Source organism: Neomonachus schauinslandi, chromosome 3, assembly GCF_002201575.2.
Source record: "Neomonachus schauinslandi chromosome 3, ASM220157v2, whole genome shotgun sequence".
In the NCBI taxonomy this organism is placed as follows: Eukaryota; Metazoa; Chordata; class Mammalia; order Carnivora; family Phocidae; genus Neomonachus; species Neomonachus schauinslandi.
In genome coordinates this window covers 98,365,614-98,386,603 of record NC_058405.1, presented here as the reverse complement: position 1 = coordinate 98,386,603, position 20,990 = coordinate 98,365,614, and the positions used below count along the sequence as shown (strand labels likewise).

General features: G+C 41.3%; 1 protein-coding gene and 1 non-coding gene across 2 annotated transcripts in view; one reads left to right on the top strand and one right to left on the bottom strand.

Moving 5' to 3' along the window:
* Window positions 1-20,990, top strand: part of NCKAP5 (NCK associated protein 5) — a 792,873-nt gene that overhangs the window by 156,899 nt on the left and 614,984 nt on the right. The gene's annotated exons all lie outside the window — the stretch shown is intronic.
* LOC123324421 lies at window positions 7,312-7,418 on the bottom strand. Its single transcript, XR_006539795.1, has one exon. It is a non-coding gene; the product is annotated as a U6 spliceosomal RNA (small nuclear RNA).

Here is a 20,990-nt window from a genome sequence, read left to right as displayed (position 1 = left end):
GCGCGAAAGCAACCACAGACAACAGGTAAACAGATGCATGCCACCCTGTTCTGGTAAAGCTTGCCTTACACAAACAGGCAGTGCCCAGACTTGTGGACCCTTGCACTCATCCAAGGCAAAACAGTTACTTAGTTTTAGATTTCTTGACTCCAAACCCAGGCGTTGCATGACGTTCTGCCGCAGTGTTTCCACACAGGTGTTAGACAGAGGACCTGCAATGTGCAGCTGCGGCTTCGCTTCCCAGAAGTGACCATCTCGTCCCTCTTTCTGTATCCTGCTTCGTGGTCATCAAGCAATATTTTATTAAACACTCAGCAGGAATCCAGGTTCACTTTGCCTCTCGGTCTTGTTGGCCTTTTTTCCAAAGATGTGAAGGGGAGCTGTTCTTAGGGAGTCTCTGTAACTCCGAGTGACCATTGATTTCTTTTCTAATTGTCACACACCTTCTTTTATTTACTTTTTAAAAAAGATTTATTTATTTATTTGAGAGAAAGAGTGGGCGCATGCCAGTGGGGGGAGGGGCAGAGGAAGAGAATCTCCAAGCAGACTTCCCGCTGAGTGGGGTGCCAGACTCTGGGCTCTGATCCCGCCACTCCCAGATCATGACCTGAGCCAAAACCAGGAATCGGATGCTCAATGGACTGAGCCACCCAGGTGCCCCATACGCCCTCTTTTAGAACATTGCATTCTAGAAATGATTTTTTTGAAGGGAGATCAGCCTAGAAACTGATTTGTAGTTTCTAAATGTAGCTTTTTCCTTTGAATTTGAAAATTAAAAAAAAATTCTGAAATGTTCTCAAAAAATAAACGTATTTCCCGGCTTTTAATATGGGCCCCTCTCTGACTTGTCATGACTCCCTAAAGATTGCCAACAATGCTTCCACCATCCCATCTGAAGTCCATTTATTACTCCGGAATGTAATTTATTGTTGAGACTGGATTTAGGCAGAGAAGCTCGCTGATCTCCCTTGTGATCTCTTCACTTATCTTGGGCTTCATGTTTTCTTCTTTTTTTCAATTTGGAGATCATTTGCCTTGATAGCAAAGGGACAAGTGATAGAGGAATTGAATGATCCAGCTTTCTCCCTAGCTTCTATATTAGCATGATGTCATCTGCATCAAGCAGTAAGTCAATTCCATCCTTTCCCTCATCTGACTCTAAACAGGGTCATAACCTAACACCCTGTAGATTTCACCCGTTTTTGTAAGTCATGGCTTACCCTGGACCTTTGACACTGTTTTTACGGATTTGTTTCTTTCTTCCTTGATCATTTGTCTTTCCTTCCACACATCCTGTTACTCATTGGTCTCATTTAATTACAGAACCAAATAAAATTCATGAATTGAATGACAGGATGGTGCTGTGCTGAAACATTTGTTAGACCTCTACCTTGACTGTGGTCTTCTCTGGTCTTTTCTATTAGGAGTAGGTTCCTTTGCATTTGGTTGCCTTGTGTAGTCTTGTGATGGAAGATGACTGAGCTGTCTTTCCAATTTCTACCCTTCAAGCTACATAATGGTTGTTAGTTTCATGTGTGAATACATTGTCTTTGCCTTTTCTTGTGGCAGGAATATCCCGTTAAGTCTACCTCTGTTCTTTTTATATTAGCTTTTAATAAGGCCATCATGAACGAAAGTACAAAGAAGACTGGACCACATGGCAATATTCGATAAGAAGTTCTTTATTATTACATTCAGAATACCCTTAATGTTCGTTTTTATGCCACTAAACTGAAATACAAAGTTTAAAGGTATTTATTAAAATTTTGTGGGTCCATAAAAAGAGGACTTTGGATACTGAGGAAATCCTGAATCTCTGTTTGCTGCTATGCTTAAGGACTCTTGGCTGAGACAACCAAATCCTCTTGACTTTTTCTAAACTTTCAGCTGTTTGCTCCCCAAACGATCCCCTTTCCTTTTCTAGACATTCTTGAACTGGACATGACTGCTTACATCCTCAGATTCTTTCATTTTCTTTGCTGAGTTTTTTATTTTATTTTATTTTTTATTATGTTATGTTAATCACCATACATTACATCATTAGTTTTTGATGTAGTGATCCATGATTCATTGTTTGTGTATAACACCCAGTGCTCCATGCAGAACGTGCCCTCCTTAATACCCATCACCAGGCTAACCCATCCCCCCACCCTCTCCCCTCTAGAGCCCTCAGTTTGTTTCTCAAAGTCCATAGTCTCTCATGGCTCGTCTCCCCCTCCGATTTCCCCCCCCTCATTTTTCCCTTCCTGCTATCTTCTTCTTTCTAAATATAATGTATTATTTGTTTCAGAGGTATGCTGAGTTTTAAAGCCACCAGAGATCTCACTGTCAGTGTCTCTGCTTTTCTCATTGCTCTATTTGAATTAAGAGTGGGGTATGTGTGTTTGTTGTGTGGTGGGTGAGGCTCTCCCTCTCACCTCAGATCCTTGCTCCCAGAAAAGGCCCACAGCCCCAGTTAGCCATGTGACAGGAGCCTGTCTGCCTCTGAAGCCTTGCGAGAAATCTCAGGTCACCACAGCGGGACCTTGTCGGCTGCTTGGGGTTGACCTTTGCCATGTTGCACCTACCATTAGCAAGATGGTGCTAAATCCTCCCTCTGCACTGGTAATTTTTTCCTTCCATGAGAAGACCCTCAAAACATTTATTAGCCCCAGTTTCTGAGGCTGAGTTTCTTCCTGGCTCGAATTTGATTCACCATGATCTTCTACCCAGCAGCCTTTTGAGATTGGTTATATTTTCTGTTCACATTCTTAACAAAAGCTATCTCCTGTTTTCCTCCATGAACGATCTTCTACTGTTTCTGGGAACACTTCTCCCTTCTAATCAATTGGGGCACAGAGAATAGTCCCCCATGGTCCGTCACCTGTCACTTTAAAGACACTAACTGGAATATCCCACGTGGACAACCCTCAGACTCTGGGAAGAAGGTACTTGACTCACTGTATTACCACCAGGGCAATGAAAGGAGCCCCTTGCTGTCCAGACTCAGCTGATGCTTGACTGAATTGGAGCCGTTTATCAGCGCACCTAAATTCCTACAGGAGCCCTGACATGCAGACTTTGTCTCTGCCACACTGCTTACATGGTTTCCTTTTTACTCTTCCTTTATCACAGCCTGAGAGTAGGCAGTTTTGTGATGTCCTTTTTTTTTTTTTTTTTAAGATTTATTTATTTATTTGAGAGAGAGACATGGGGGTGAAGGGGCAGAAAGAGAGACAGAATCTCAAGCAGACTCCTCGCTAAGTGTGGCACTGGACACGGGGCTTGAGCTCAAGACCCTGAGACCATGACTTGAGCCTAAATCAATGGTCAGGCGCGTAACCAACTGAGCCCCCCAGGTGCCCCTTGTGATGGCTATCCTTTCCTCTACCTTCCTCTCATTATTTTCTGTTCTTTCTCCTTTGCCTCAGTCATTTACAGGTTACTCACCAGCCTGGTTTATACAAAATAATATCAGTGCTACCTTTAAAATAACCACATAAGCATTGGCTCTGATCTAACCTGTCCCAGAGCATCTCACTCAGTCCCTCCAGCTGTTCACTCTCCCTCTAGTATCCTTGCCATCTCTGCTCCTACCTGGGTTTCTGTCTGGGTACCCGTGGTGTCAAATTATCCTGAGTGAAGATCACACATCCTTTCCAGAACTGGTTGTTTGGGAAATTAGTAACTTGGTTATGTTTTCAGACAAAGTGTTACCTAGAAATTGTTTCTATAATTAGTCTGCCTTTGATTTGAAATTTGACTTCTCATTTTTGTATTTATCCTCTGGATGCTACTCTCCTGATGGCAAAATGTTGGATTCATCAAAATTCTCTTCCACCTATAGCTGACTTAAGAATGTCAAAGATATCTCCAAAGATCAATCATGATCCTGAAATCAGCTTTGCCATTCGAGAGGCCAGAAGAGAGATTTATGTGAGTTGTCTAATGATAATTGATATGATATTTCAGGCCTTCTTCTGTCCGGGGCTGGTGGTGGGGACGTCAGGCAAGAAAGATAAAATCATGACCTTTGTGGGTGGTGTGAAATTTGCTTTCTGCTGTTCAGATCCCAGCCATTAGTCTGAATTGCCCTTTGATTAATGTCAAGTAATTAGTTTCACTGTTGGCTCCCACCTCAAAAATGTCTTCAACCATATAAGAAGGACAAATAAATGATTTTTAATAAGGTTGCTATATTTGTCCTTAATTTTGCACAAACAGTTTAATACGTGCTCTAAGATTACATTTTCTGGGCGCCTGGGTAGTTCAGTCGGTTAAGTGTCTGCCTTCCACTCAGGTCATGATCCCAGGGTCCTGGGATCAAGTCCTGAGCTGGGCTCCCTGCTCAGGGAGGAGCCTGATTCTCCCTCTCCCCCTCCCCCTGCTCATGCTCTCTCTCTCTGTCACGTGCACGCATGCACTCTCTCAAATAAATAAAATCTTTTAAAACAATAAAAAAACAAAATTATATTTTCTAAGTGACGATAGAGCCAATATATATATCACATAATTAGTGATAGAATTCTAAGAGATGTAACTGTAAAAGAATTCTGCAGGATCTCTTCCTAAAGGAGGCAGGCAGGAATCTAGCTGGTATTCAAAAAAATACTGTAATGGAAGTTTTTCCTAAATCACGAGAAATTGGCCCAGCTGTACTGAAGTGCTTCATTTTAGTGAATTCGATAACTTTTCTGGTTGTATTTATTTGTAAAATGACTTTTGCTTATAGATATTCAAATACATAGAGTTGGTTATAATCCCAGAGAAAATAAGGGAGGGAGATGGATACCTGAGTCATTAGTATGGAGAATTATCTCAAACACAATAGATTTTCTTCATGACAAATCACACAAAATCTCCATAGCAACTTCAAATAATTATGCATAAGATTTCAGCATAGTAACAAAACTACACTCAGAAGAACTTGCAAAGACTAGTGATACACAGTGACATGGATGTGTGGGTAGATGGCACATGGGAAGATTGAAGGGGGCAGTTTTAAGATGTGAAAAATGCACAAAGGACAAAAAAGATTGCCTGCTTTGTGCTTTGGAGAATACTGATTCAGTCAGTCACTGCGTTGTCTGGAAATTGGAGACTGGGGGCCACAATATTTATTGATAATAGGAGGTCCCAGCTAGAACCACCATTGGTTAAAGGAATGTTAGCATTTCTATTATATTTTTCTCTGGGTGTATCACCACTGTAAGAAAATCTTTCTAGGCAATATGTTGGCATACTACATTGACATAGAAATTGACGTAGAAAGATGATTTTATAATTATTTTTTGAATTTATAAAACTTGCTTGAGCTCTTAAATTTTATTTATTTTTTTTAAAGATTTTTTATTTATATGACAGAGAGAGACACAGCGAGAGAGGGAACACAAGCAGAGGGAGTGGGAGAGGGAGAAGCAGGCTTCCCACTGAGCAGGGAGCCCAATGCAGGGCTCGATCCCAGGACCCTGAGATCATGACCCAAGCTGAAGGCAGACGCTTAATGACTGAGCCACCCAGGTGCCCCTATTTTTTATTTTTTTTGGAGATTTTATTTATTTATTTGACAGAGAGAGACAGCAAGAGAGGGAACACAAGCAGGGGGAGCTGGAGAAGGGCATGCAGGCTCCCTGCCAAGCAGGGAGTCTGCTGCGGGGCTCTATCAGAGGACCCTGGGATCATGACATGAGCCAAAGGCAGACGCTTAACGACTGAGCCACCCAGGTGCCCCGAGCTCTTAAATTTTTTAAAAAGCTGTAGAAGCCCTCCAGATATGCAAATAATATCAAGTTTAGTTACTGCAAAACATAACTGAGATGCTTTAATGCAAACATTCCTTGCAATCTAAATAATGATTTTTTGCAAGTGTTAGCACACATAGTTTACTCATGCTTGGGTATATTTCCCACCTGAGTCCTCCATATAGCGTTATTTACTAATTGTTCAGTGACAGTAATACAGCTTTTGTTAACACCCATATATAAAACGTCACTGCCTTATGTGAAATATATTAGCTTAATTAATCAATTTATATAAGAAAAGAGGTAATTTTTGGAATTATGGTATTATGATAGTATGATAATTTCTGGAAACTCCCAGGCCACAACAGAACATTGAAAGATTAGGCAGTGTTGATGGGGAAGAACAAGAGGATGTTACATATTCAATTTGGTGTGGTACATATTAATGTCACGGACCCTGACTTCACAGTGGCTGCTAGAAGCCAAAGGATAGCTTTGGCATAGTTTGTGTAAGGGGAATACTGAGAATGTAGAGCCAGAAACAGACACGTGGTTAGTTAATTTCAATGTAACCGAACAGATACTGAGATATGCTCAGGCTTATATTGGACTATAACCGAAGGGCTTGTAACCAAGAATCCTTTAGGGGAGACCTGATGCATCTTAAAGGGAAAAAGTGTCACCAAGGTCAAGAAAGGAAAGGACAGCATGCCACACAACGGAAATGGTATGAGCAAACGTCCAGAGGTGTGAACTAATGCAGTGTGTCCAGTGAGGTAACAACTACCACTTTGGTGTTATTGGAGCTGAAGGCCAGGGGTGGAGGGAAGTGGGCTTGGATCTTTTTTAAAAAGCTGTAGAAGCCCTCCAGATATGCAAATAATATCAAGTTTAGTTACTACAAAAGGAGGGATACTATTCAAGTCAGGCCTTTTATGACAAGCAAATGACTAAGTACAGTGTCTTAAAAAGATAGGAACTCTTGAAGTACTGATGTGTTTTGAGCAAGCTAGTGACATGACCCAATTTGCATTTTAGAAAGATGCCCAACTCCATTCTGGAGAGTGGAATGAGGTGGGGGGGGGGTGTGTGTGGCAAGACTAAAAATAAGAAGATGGATCAAGAGGTCATTTTCAAAGCACAGACTTTTCCAGTGATCGAACCACTTTGTCTCAAATATCAGGGAGCAAGGACAAGCTGAGGGCCCATTTGTGCCCTCTCTAACTACGAAGATCTTTACTTAAATTCATTATTTTGAAGGTGACTTTAGCTATGTCCTGTTAACATTAAATTGTTAATAAATTGGTTTAATATTGTATTATAAAAACTATTTTCATTTTTAGAATAGATTTAGTCCATTTCTCTGCTTTGAAGCAGAATATTTAAGTGATTATGGACACTTAAGAGTTTCTTTCATTTTAAAGGCTATAAGAAAAATGTATTTTCAGTGTGTGTGTATATGGCCCAACTATTTATTAGGAGTTAAGTGTTGGGTGACTATAGTTCTGGATGAATGGACAAGACATAGTACAATATCCAGGGGTGGGAAATCATGTACTCAGCTTTTTTCATCTCTCTGTCAAACATTTCTTAAAATATGGAATGCTTCACCAATTTATGTGTCACCCGAATGCAGGGGCCACGCGAATCTTCTCTGCATCATTCTAATTTTAGTGTCTGTGCTGCTGAAGTGAGCACTCTGTCAAACATTTTTGAGGGCTTACTAGGTGACAGGAACTGTTCTGAGCAAGAATAAAGCAGTCACGTGCAAAGCAGACAGGAACCTTGCCCTTACAGAAATTTCAATCTAGCAAATATGTCCCATAATACCATTTATGCAGGCCTTGCTTTTTAGAGTGATCAAGACTCTCAGTTCCTTGGCATTTTCCAGCTGCCCACCAATTGTCCTTGAATAGAGTGAGAAGAAATGTTCACAATCAACATAGATTTCCGGACTCCCTAGAAAATAGCATAAAGCTCTCCCTACCTCTTTCAATTTAATGCAAATACTAACTTTATGCTATCTCCTGTTATCCCTAAGCCCTAATTAAAAAAGTATAATAGACTCTAACTTCAGTCATAAAATTTTACATAATTCTCGAGAAGTATAAATACTGAGTTTTGACTCCTGGATGAATGACTTTCTAGTTTGTGGGAAAAAGGGCTTTCTCCAAATTTCAACAGAAGTAATTAAATTCCCAAATGTGCAATAATGTCTTGATCTGGTGATACAGCCCTGCGATGTCCTCACCTGCATCCTTTCCTTTAGTTCCCCATCAGCTGTCTGATCCTTTGACATCGGGAGTTCAGTGCATTGGCCAGAAAATCAGAGCTCTGTCTTCGCATTCATGCCACCTGGCTTTCCCATATTCCTTTGACAGCTCTAGGCAAGAACAGCAGAGCTGCAGGGAAAGCGGTAAAAATGGTGATGAAATACTTTGTTCCTTCCTTACGTAGTCAGTATTTATCTTATATTGTTAGCTCTGCACACATAGGGATAAAATATACATCCTCCAGTTTTTTAAAATAGTTGGTCCCTGGGGCGCCTTAGTGGCTCAGTCAGTTAAGCATCTGCCTTCAGCTCAGGTCTTGATCGCTGGGTCCTGGACCGAATCCTACATCAGGCTCCCCGCTCAGCAGGGAGTCTGCTTCTCCCTCTCCCTGCCGCTCCCCCTACTTGTGCTCTCTCTCCCTCTCTCTGTCAATTAAATAAATAAAATCTTAAAAAAAAAAAAAGTTGTTCCCTAGCACCATGAGAGGTGGCTAATAAAAATATAAGGTACCCGTCCAAGATGGGATTTGAGATACAAAAACATTGCTCCTTCAAATGTGAAAAACAGACTCGTGGCTTTTACCATGGTATTTTGCTCAAAGATCGAATTCAAAGAATACAGATTTTTTTTTAAAGAGAAAATGCAAATATGTGGCCACGAAATGACTATATTCTGTGCAATGTTTGTGGAAATTCTCTGCTTTCCTAGGTTGGATTTAAGAAACCTTCTTGGAAACTCTGGACTCCAAGGTGTCCTGATTTGTTTTCAGGTGTGTGGGTGTTGTAAGAAACGGATTGAAGAGAAGTCAAGGTCAGAAGAAAAGAAAAAAAAAAAACAAGTTTTGGTAATAAGTAATCACAGGACGGTAAAATCTTTTGACTCAAAATACAACTCAGAATGCAAACCCCAATCTGCTATCTCTGTGAGAAAAGCAAATATTTCCAGCTGTATCTAAACATCTTGAAAGCAAAAATTCAAGGAAAGAATTGCCTCTTGTATGTGATATTAGCATCTCCCGTCTTGAGAAGTTCTGTTAATATGAATCATAATAAGATGATCTGTGAGTAGATAGACGCAGAACTTTTATTCACATCTCCATACATTTTATTTGCATATAAAGTGGCATATTAGTACACAACAATAACTAGCCCTGGAGGAGTGATATTTAATAGGAGAATATAATTATCCCATCAGGCCATAAACATTTTCTTTTGGGAAATGACTACAGTTTAAGATAGTTTCATAATGACTCTTGTAAAGTACTACACTCTTACCAATTGAGCTCAAGAAAAAATTTAAGCTACAAAAATATTATGATTTCATTTGAATAAAATATCTGTTTTCACTTATCCACAGTTTTAGGAGTGATACACATAAAGGTCAATGAGCTATTAAATGTTTAATTTTGATTCTGTGTGAAGACCTCAAGCAATTATTTTAAGTACAAATATTAGGAACTGAAAATATTTTATTGTATACCATGTTAACCACCCAAAATTGTTTTATTCTTCATCTCAGATAATGACATTATTATAGAAGCTAGATAGAATATATGTAGTTAATACTTCTGGTCACTAAAAGTGGCCTCTTCAGGATGTCTGATTGTATGCCTTGCATACATTGGTGCTCTTTAGACCAAGCATTGTTTTCTAAGCTTTTAGAATGTGTCACCTAGATAGCTATAATGTCTCAATATTTTAAAAGTTATGTATATAGTCCTGCACACAAACTAGAAAAACTAGAAGCTAACTTATTTGTCTGCTCTTTTAATGTTGGTAGAGGTATTCTCTTAGGAATCAGCAGGCTTGCACCATCACATTGCTTTTAGCATTAATAAAGCCAGGTGACGATTCAGTTATCTTCCATAGAACTTTCTTGTTATTAGTTGATGCATCAGACCAACTGCTGAGAATTCCCCAGGCCCGAACTGCTGGAGAGTTTGTTCCTTACTCCAACCTGATGTGTAATGATGACATCAAGGGGGCCCCAGTGCTTGGGTAGGGAAGGGAGTCGGAACAGGTAATGAAGGAGCCTGAGGTTAAGTGTTACATACTGAGCCTAAGGAAGAATTGAGAAGTCAGTGAGATGTGAGAATAGTCAGAGCAAATGCCCGGATATTACCATGGTAATATTATGGTAATATATGGTAATAATATTACCATATTACCATGGCCAACTTTCAGAGCGACTGTGTTCACAAGTCCAGGGATTGATACGGGATACCTGGACTAGAGCGTCTGTAATTACAGTTGCCTTCCAGCCTTAAAGACTGGGAATGTCTCCTCCCTTAGGATATTAGGCGATATTCTAGTCTGTTCCTTCTGCAACTGCTTCATACTGAATTTGCTGACTGGAGTACCTAAGTCACACTTTGTATTTGTAGGCTGATTTTACAAGGTCTCAGTACTACAGCTCTTGGATATTTGTCATATCAAAGTTCAGTTCCCTTGAGTTTGGGAATAACTGCCTTCAAAGTCCACCTGGAGCCTTGGCTCAGTCTTGAGCTTCCAGCAAGCCAAGCTTGTTTGTTTGGCCAAAAGCTGTGGAGTCACAAGACTTTAAATATTAGATATTTCTTTTTTTGGCTTCTATTTTGCCAACATCTGGACAATGGATATGGAGACCGTTTCTCAGCCTATGTTCTTCTGGAAATCCCATACGTATTGACAAAGGGAAATTAATTTGGGTAGTATAAAAATGGCCTCATTTTGGCCCCCAAGCCCGTGGGATTTCTGGCCGGAGTCTTCCACTTCAGACATCTTCCTGAGTTGGGGCAATCCACGTAAATCACTGGTGGGCCCACCAGATCAGATCACGGTCTGAATGTGAACACTTGCTTCCCTTTGTGTGGGTAGAGAGCACCCAGTCTCATCCTTCTACCCTCAGCCACTCAGCTGCCCCAACGTGGTGAGGCAGGCCCTGCCGCTACCAAGCTATCAGCAGCGTCCCTGCAAAGGCTGGGACAAGAGCTGCACCAGCCATCAGCATGTGCTTAGGTGTGCCCTCACCTTCCTCCTCTTCCTAGACCCCTGCCCAACACACTCTTGACGCAGGTTTGGTGTTTTCGTCTGTGCCTTGTAACTTATGCCATACTGGGTCTGGGACAGCTCTTGCCTTGGGAGCAGTGGTGCCTCATTCATTCATTGACTCGCCCATGTATTCATTCAAGATATATTCACTGAGCACCTAATACAGGTCAGGCCCAGTGTTAGATGCTAGGGGAGAAGGCAGGGACAGAGCAGACAAAACTCCCTGCCATCATGGACTTGCCATCCTTGTGGGGAAGACAGATCATAAAGAAAACAAATAAGCAAAAAGTATAGAAAGTCATGAGCACTGTGAGGAAATACAAGCAGGGAGCAGATAGAGCGTTGAGCTTGTGACTTTAAGTAAGGTGTTTGGGGAAGACTCTCCTTTGAGAAAAGATCTGAAAGAGGGAATGCAAGAGAAGACAGAGGCTTCACGAAGCATGTCATACTTTACTCCACTTTACTCGATGGGGTCCTGGGAAGCCCTGAAGGGTTTGAGCAGGAGAATGAGCTGACGTGACTTGCATTTTTATGGTGTCACTCTGGCTGTTCTGCAGGGCAAGGGCAGAGGCAGGGAGACCTGTTTGGAGGCCGATGCAGTCATCCAGGTAGATGGGGATGGTGGGGTGGGGGGGCAGCAGGTGGGGTGGGGAGCAGCAGGGTTCTGCCTGTATTTCAAAGAGGAAGTGACCAGCAGTGTTCTTCATGGATTTGGTGTGTGGTGGAGAGAAGGGAAGAGTCAAAGATGCCAGGTTTGGCCCCAGGGTTGGATAGCCAAGCATAGCCTTGCATGTCTGAAGGGGAGGAGACCAAAGGGGAGCAGGTGATGGGGAGGCAGCTCCAGGTGAGGAGCACTAAGTCCCCTCTGCACTTCTTCTATGAAACAAGGAAATCATCTTAGACATGGGGGGGGGGGGGGGGGGGGGGGAGGGAATGATACACTTAACACAACTTTATAATAGAGTTCACATTCACCTAATAATGCCCAACTCTTAAGCACTGTACATTTTTTCATTCAACCTTCACGAAAGCGTGATGACTATTATTATTTATAATAATAATTGCTATATACTTAATGATTGTTATAATTCTATAATTGTCACATTATAATAATTACACTTGTCATTATAGAGTAGATGACTTTCGTGTCATTATAACTACTACTGCTATTTACAGATGAAAAAAAATTAAGGCTCAAAGAAGGTAAATTGCTTGCATAAAGTTCCTCACCTTATGAACACCAAGTTTTAAACTTGTTGTCTGTCTCATTCCAAAGTTGGGTTTTTTAAATGACTAAATGAGCCACATGGGCAGCAGCCTACAAAGGTGATGCAAGAGATTTTTGTTTTTGCTTTTTCCTGAAGCTATTAACCACTTTGTTTCTGTTGCCCATGAAGCTGTGAATTGAGCTTTTATTCATTCAGCCCTCAGCTACAAAGTAATCATCTCCCATACAGCAAGCTCCTGCTGGTCCTGGGGATACATATTGTGCAAATATGCCCCCGCCTTCTTCCAGCTTTTATATCTGTAGAAACAGATATAAAATTATCACTGTGACAAACAGTTCAAAGGAAAGGTCCAGGGCATGGTGAGGGTATTTAATAGAAAATGTGACCTAGTCTGGGGATGGAATGATGATTTAGCTGAGCTGATACAAGTAGAAGCTATCCAGGCAAATGGGGGTGGGGAGGGAAAGTGTTTCAGGCAGAGAGAACAGGTGCAAAGGCCCTGTGGCCGAAAGAAACATTGCACAACCTGCATCCCCATCACCTGCTCCAGGTCTGTCCCAACCAACCTGGAATGATAATCCCACTATTTATGGGCCAATATAAGAATTTTAGTCCTTATTCTAAGAGTTGATGGGAAGCCAGTAATAGGTTTGGCAAAGAGGGGAGAGTTGGCACAATCAGGTTTGCATTTTTAAAGGATCACCCCGAATTTAGTGAACAGTACTGACCAACATCTATTTTCTGGATGTTGTGTTTATGGTTACATAAAAAGTTATCATTGGGAAAGCTAAATGAAGGGTGCAAGGAACTCTCTGTTTTAATTTTGCACTTCTTGTGAGTTTTAATTTATTTCAAAATGTAAAAAAAAATTAAGCTTACTCTGGTTGCTGAGAAGATAAGAGCTAGGCCAGTTGGAAACACAGGATTCAGAGGGGAGGCTAGTTCTGTAGACCATGCAAGAGTTGAGGGCAAATAGTATGACGGCACTGGAAAGAAGTGAACTGATTCAAGAGATACTTAAAATGCAAAGACAGCAGGTTACTCTGAACTTCTCATCTCTTTATGGTCACTGAGGTTTCTACCAGGAGAAATACCTGAAAAAGAGCAGGCAGGGGGCATTGGGGCTGTTCTTATTCTTCTCTCTTTTTTTTTTTTTTTAAGATTATTTATTTGAGAGAGAGAGAGGGAGGGAGGGAGAGAAGGAATGAGAGAGCACAAGCAGGGGGAGGGAGAAGCAGACTCTTCCGAACAAGGAGCCTGATCCAGGGCTCGATCCCAGGACCCCAGGATCATGACCTGAGCTGAAGGCAGCCACTTAACCAACTGAGCCACCCAGGCGCCCCCGGGCTGCACTTCTAACAACCATTTCTCTTTTGGTCTTCTGAGGGCAGTCAAAATACTGCCAGGAAAAGCAAATTCATTTATCACACTATGATCTCTTCACTTATTTCTAGGGAAACAAACATCTCCCCAAACCAAAAGCCACAGAATGGTGATAACAGGGTTTGAATTTACCACATACAAATAATTAAAATATACCCTTTCCCTTTTTTGTGGATAGAGAGAAAGCAGGGGAAAGGAAAGAGTTGATAGGAAATTTTTAGACTAGGGAATGAGAGGTAGAGAAGGAAATGTGCTCAAAATAAACTGCTTTTGAAAAAATAATGTGCTTGAGAGTTATTTTGGGGAGAGCATATTTTATACTACTCAGAACCAGAAAAAGCCACCAGTCCTGAAAAACATCTAATAAGAAATATTTTGGTATTTACTTATTTTTTATTTGTTTACACATCTTTGGTGATTTTCTAAACTTTAGCTCTTCTTTGTTATGTGTCTTCTTATTTCTCCTAAGTCCTTTCCAGTTGGGCAGGAGGTTACGGTCTTGGTAACATGAATCACCTTTGCCGGATAGTGAACTTCATTCATTAACCATCATCAGGAGATTGTTGTCTGCGTTGTTTTTTAACAGTATGAAGGTGGCAGGCGTCAGGAAGAGAAAGAAGTGTCTTTGCGTTTAGCAGTCTCTGGGCCTGTATTTCTCATGATCAAGAGAATACAAATTGCAGACAGCATGCATTGTTCTCCGTGGTAGTGCTGGCCATTTGGGAATGTAGGGAAGTGATTGATACTGGCACTGTATGGCGGTAACGTTGTTCTTCAAAGTTTCCAAGAACTACTCCCACCCCAAACTAGGAAATGCAGACTTTATGTTTTGTCACAGTAGGTAGATTAATAAAATAAATGGATGGGGATTTAGATAGTGGGATGATTTCTAAACAGTATTCTCCAAATAAAACTTAAGGTAAGAACGGACCCCTGCTTGCCAAATAGTTATATTCTAGAAGGCACTTGTTTGAAACTTGGAATGGATTTCTTTCAGGTTTATTGAGGCATAATTGGCAAATACAAATTATGTGTGTGTCTGTGTGTATGTACACTAGAGATGTACCTTCCCAACAAATTTCAAGGAAATCTTGCCATTTGCAACAGCATGGATGGACTGGAAGATATAATGCTAAGTAAAATAAGCCAGACACAAGGGCTCAGTCAGTTAAGCGTCTGACTCTTGATTTTGGCTCCAGTCACGATCTCAGGGCTGTGGGACCAAGCCCTATGTCTGGCTCTGTGCTGGGCGTCAAGCCTGTTTAGGATTCTCTCTCTCCATCTCCCTTTGCCACTCACCTCTCTCTGCCCTTCTCTTTTAAAACAAAACAAAACAAAACAAACAGACAAAAAAAAAAAAAAAAAAAACCAAGACACAGAAAGACAAACATTGCATGATTCCACTTATATGTAGAACCTAAAAAAGTTAAGCCTCACACCAACATCCCAAGGGTTTTTCCAGCACCCTTCCTGCCTTCAGTTACTTCACTTCCTTTATGCCCAGTGATCTTTCTGGTCTACTTCATCTCAACTCCCATGCCACATCCCGACCACCTTCACCGTCACGGTGTGATCATCCCACCCCAGACCACATCCTTTTGTCCTCCCAGATGACTTTGAAAAGCATCCCCAACTTTATGGAGCACTTCAGTTCTTTGCTTCTATCACTGCCTTTCCTATCCCTTGTCCAATTTAACTCCTTTAAAAATAAAGCCATACCACCTACGCCCATGCCACAATTGAATTAGAATCACTTGGGGTGGGACCCAGGTGTTCATATTTTTCAAAGCTCCGTGGTGAGTATGATGGGTAGCCAGGGTTGAGAACTGGTGCTCCATCTTCTGAACATCAAAACACCCAGTTCTCTAGTTGATAGGTAAGAAATCTCTTTTGGTTTGTTAATAAGTATTAATATGGATTTTAACAGGGTCAGTCTGTAAATGGATTATTCCTTAGTAACTGTAGCTTCAGGAACATGAATGGCTTTAACAGGGGAGAGGTTTTTGGTCTGTGCTTCACACATCCCCCTGTAACAGGTTGCCTCCTCCCCAGGGGCTCCTTAAAGGCCCGAGTCCCTGTCATTCTAAGCGAGTGGTTCTCTAACGATGCCTCAATGGCACAATCACTAAGATCATCTAGAGCAGGTGACCTCCACATCTGTATCTTCCTTCCTGACCTGTCCCCTGACTCTTATATATCCTGCTGCCTACTTGATGTCTCCACTCGGATATCAATAAGTCTCACCTAAAATGCCCAAAACTAAACTTGTGATTTTCCCTCTACCCCTGCTCTTGTCTCGGTGTTCTTCATTTCAGCTAATGGCCCCACATGGTAGCTAAGCCTGTTATTCACGTAGTAGCTAAGTTTCAGAAATTCTTGGGGTCGTCTTTGACTTATCACTTCCTCTCTTATCCAAGCCATCAGTGACTTCCAGTAGATTTACCTATCAGTTATATTCCAAACCTGAGCGTTTCTTCCAACATCTACCTCTCCCACTTCACTCTGAGCCCTTTCATTCTTACCTAGATACCCTCCTCTGTGGTCATCACGTTTTCACCTTTGCAGGGGGCACATTTACTGCAGTGCACTCTTTCCTATTCTTTCCCCAGCAGCCAGACTGATTCTTTAAGAAGGTAAATCAGGTCACATCATTGCCTGCTCAGAACTCTTCATTGAATCCCAGCTCTTGCATAAAGAGTTCACATTCCTCCCAGTGCCAATAAAGCCATCGATGATCTAGCCCCTGCCTGCCTGTCCTCATACAGTGGCCTTTCTGTTCCTCAGACATATGAGATATATTTCCTGCCTCAGGGCCTTTGTGCTTACTGTTTCTGCCCCACTCCCCCAATTCTTTACTTCATGACTTCATGGCTTCTTTCCTCTTCATTTAGGTCACTGTTCAAATGTCATTAGCCCAAGAATGATTCCAACCGCTTGCCTAAAAGATCCACCCTTCCCTCTAATATCTGGCCACTTAACATGATTTGTTTCTTTATATCGTGTCCAGGCGTGAGTTGGAGGGGGCTTATCCTGCTGCTCTATAGTCCTGACTGTACACATCACATTGTCACATTGATTGTGACATTGCACTGGTAGTTTGAGATTGTCCCAGGTGGGAGTATTTACACTATGGCAAAAGCTACAAATCAAGTGATCCCTCGCCAATGCCTGTTGAACATTTATACCACTGTTAATGACTACATGAATGCAGATTATGAACTTATGTGTTTTGGATGGTCTCCCGCAATAGAATTTAAGCTCTGTGAGCACAGAGACTTAGTATGACTTTTGCATATGATCACATTTTAACTGTCTATGGTGGTACCTGGACATAGTTGGCATGCAGTCAATGTTTATTGAGTCGATGGATGGAGAGATGTGGGGTTGTGTGAATGAATGAATGAATGAATGAATGAAAAGTTAGATTTTGGTGGTCTCATCGCAATACTCAGAAAAAATTTTTCAAAGGGTCGAATTTCTTTCTTCTTCCTTATATCTTCCTTAATGATTGGTCTCTGCAATATTTCTCTGCTCTAAACACAAGTACACAGGTTTTCTTTCTTTCATCCTTTCTTTCCTTTTTTTACATGTGATTTCTTTTTGCAGGCATATTGCATTTGTCATTTTCTGCTAATAACATTTTTTTCCTTTCATGTCTGTCTAAATTAAACATACCAATATTTTTTGGTATCGTTCAGCCATGCAGCCTGGAAACCCAGGCAAAGGTACGCGACGGCTAGTACGTTGTTACTACATCACACCACATGCTATGTCTGGTGACATAACATGATGAGTTTAACGTGTTGGTCCTCATGAGTAGTGCCTGGCTCAGAGCACCGCCGAAGTTCTGAGGCGTGCAGTCATCAGCACAGCACGCACGTCAATCACCACACCCATATCTGCGATGCATGGCCACGGAGGATCTGTATGTCTGAGTTCTACTGAATAAACCTTCACCTTCAGTACTCCTCAGAAGATGGCACCGAGGGAGTTTACATCTGGTGAGCCTGCAGCCCACTTTACAGGGTCACTTCCTGCCATCTAGCTTTGGAGATCATCTTCTCACCCGCCTCCCACTGTTCCGTCGTGAAGAGATGGCGTGTGTCCTGTGGGAACCACTGTGGTGACCTTCTCTTAGCCTGTCAAGTGTGGGCACTAATTAATCACAACAGGGTGAAATCTGTCCAAACATCCCCAGTGTTCTCAGCCTTTCAGGCCTCCTGAACAAAGAACACAGTGACCTCTGGGTGCTTTGGTCTCTGAGCACATTACAGAAATCTTTTCCTGAAAGAGGCACAACTCAGAGTTGCAGGACTGAATGATCCCAACCCAGTGCATGGGCAGTGCAGATTGGGAGGGGGATGCATGGAGAGGCATTATTGTGCAACAATCACAAAGCTGTCGGTGATTTTCTAAAGGACAAAGTATCTTTGAGAAAAGCATAGTAGCAGAAGGCTGGATGAGGACAGCCATCCAAGCTGTCCTGGCCTCTCTGAGTCTGGCTTGCACAGCTGGTTCTGGGTGGGCAGAGGATGATTAGCATGGAAAGGGGTGGGAGGCAGGCTTGTCTCTTGTCTCCTCCTAATTGATCAGAAGCACATTCTACTTACTCCCTTTATGTCCCCAAGAGCCGTCTGCATTATCACAACATGGTCCACGCATCCTCTGCATAAGATCATCTGTAATACTAGCTATAATGTAGGCTCCTGGGTTCCACCCCAGACCTACTGCATCAGAATCTCAGTAGATGTTGGTTTTCTTCTCCTCTGCATTTCTTTTTCCTGAGGCCCTCAAGAATGTGTTGGCTCATGTTTTATTTTCCCATGCATCGGTAAATGCTTACAATAATTAAATTGAAGCTTATGAAATTGCTGATATGTGGCCATGTTTGAGTGGCAAAACTGGCTGCTTAATGTGGTGGTTCTAAGTAATGCTAAATTCCAGGCCCTGTCTCAGGTGCTGGAAATGCAAAGACCAAAAAAAAAAAAAAAAAAAAAATGATCCTTGACCACAAGGTGTTCAGAATGTGGGTGGAGAGACACACAGGTGGAGATCATCTAGGGTGGTTGTGTGGTGGGTGCTGTGCTAATGAACAGCTGGTAATTTTGTCTGTCTGTTTTTGTTTTCAGCTAGTAAGTTTTTACAGGACATTTGAACACCAGAGTTATGAAATATAGATTATTTAAAAATTATTTAAGTAAATTTTCAGATGACAGATCCATAACAGGCTCTCAAGGGAAATTAGCATGGCACTCCTCGAGCTTGATGTTAAGGAAAAAACATATATCCAGTAAAGTGATGATTTTCAATGGCAGGTCCCAGGATGGGGAGAATAAGAATATCAAGGTCACTTGAAGGTCTCTTTTGAATTACATACTTCTCTTCCCATGGGAGCATCTGCTGTATTGCTGTGAGCAAGGAAGCCCATCCCCTCGCCCCTTAGAGGCACTGCCTGAAGAAGTAACTGTGTGAGCAGAGAGAGCCATAGCCTTCAGCTGTAGGGACTCAAAAAAAAAAAAAATTGAGAGTTGCTGCTCACTTTCAGAGTGACAAGTCAGAGATAGGTGCTAGGTCTGGCCCAAGTGGTAACTTCTTATGCTGTTATATTTTGACATTTTTATAACCATGTAAAAATTGTAAAAAATATTGATCTTACGGGATAAATGAATGTAGTTGTAGGAGATGACAAGGATAGATTTGATCCGAAGGTCTTTATCATTCATTCAGAAGTGGCTGGCAATTCAAGGAATTGACAATGGTAAAGAAAAAAAAAAAAGCTAGGAAAGAAAGACCTGTGAAAACCTGTGACCACACCTAGCATGGCTCGGATGAATCCAATGACATGGAATGGTATCTAAATAAAACCATTTGGTCATGTTCTTTGGGAAGTCTGGAAACAATGATGCTCCTTGAGGATATGAGCTGGCTGCTGGGATAGAGAAGAAAACAGGAGCTCAGTCAGGCATAAGAAGTGCAATGCTTAGATGCTAGAATGCCTTCTCTTTTTCAAAATATGCTTGTAGAATCCCACTTAATCCCATCCTTCCACAAATAAATCTTGTCTACTCTACCAGTGGGGACTATCACCATCACTGAACTCTTATTGCCTTCACTATTTTATGTCACTCAACTCATGTTTATTAAGGTCTCTTGTTGTGAGTCCTTCATTACCTCTTTCTTGGCTTTGTCAACCAGATTGTAAAGCTCTTTGAGGGCAGGTGTTATATCTTCCTTGTCTCGGCTTTTCGCACATTTCGTTAAGGGGTATCCAGAGACATTTTTGTAAGTCAAAACAATTGCATTATATAGGATCCAACTTAAGGAGAATAAAGTCTTAATAAATATTTGTAGAATGTAGAGCGAGGAGGAAGAAAAGAAGAAGATTGAGGCTCCCAACGTTTAAAATACCATGAGTTGTTTTTTGGTTTTTTAATTTTTTGAGGGTTTTGTTTGGGTTTTTTTTGGTAAAACTTAGTTTAGCCAAAGAAAAGGGCTTTTGAGGGGAAATGGGTTCTTTGACCATTCCTTAAGTTGAAGAGAACTGTTTCTCATTCCTAAAGTGATAACTAGAATTTATTGTCCTCAATTTAAGCAAGAAGTCATTTACCTCCAAGCTATAAAAATATTGCAGTCAACTCCAAATAATTATGAATAACTTGCTATTACTATGATCTGATGTAATTCTCAAATGCTTGACCTTTGCTTCATGAAAAGCCAGCCTTTGTGTGCATGTCAGCTGATATAATTAAAAAACATAATAATTGGCTTGCCAGGGAATATTTATTTTGGGAAGTTCAGTGAAGACCAAGTGTGCAGGGCATGGGGTTGGGATTGGCTTTCTAACCCCAGGAAGCTAAAATAACCAGAAGATTGCCAGCAGTGGTCACTGCATTTGCTTCTGAAACCAAACTTTTAAATATAATTTTATTTATATATATATATATTTTAAATAAGCTCTACATCCAATGTGTGGGGCTTGAACTCACAACCCTGAGATTAAGAGCTACACGTCTACTGAGTGAGCCAGCCAGCTGCCCCCTGAAAACCAAACTTTTAAAACCAAAGACCGTGTGAATGTTTCTGGAACTGTAGCTGGTATGATGCTTTTTAAATTGACTTGTTTTCCATAAAGCATGTGGCCTACTTATAGGATGGCACAAAATAGGGCAAATATCAGTGAAAGATAGTTTAGAAAGTAAATGAGATTAGTATTTTAAATAACTAGCTGTTCTTCCCCAAAGTTAACATGCATAGCACTTTATCAGTTGCTAGTTACAAACTGAAGAATCACCTTGTCAAAAGATACCCTATCTTTTTCACTCTGGCTCTAGATTTTCTTAATTATTTCCCCTTATT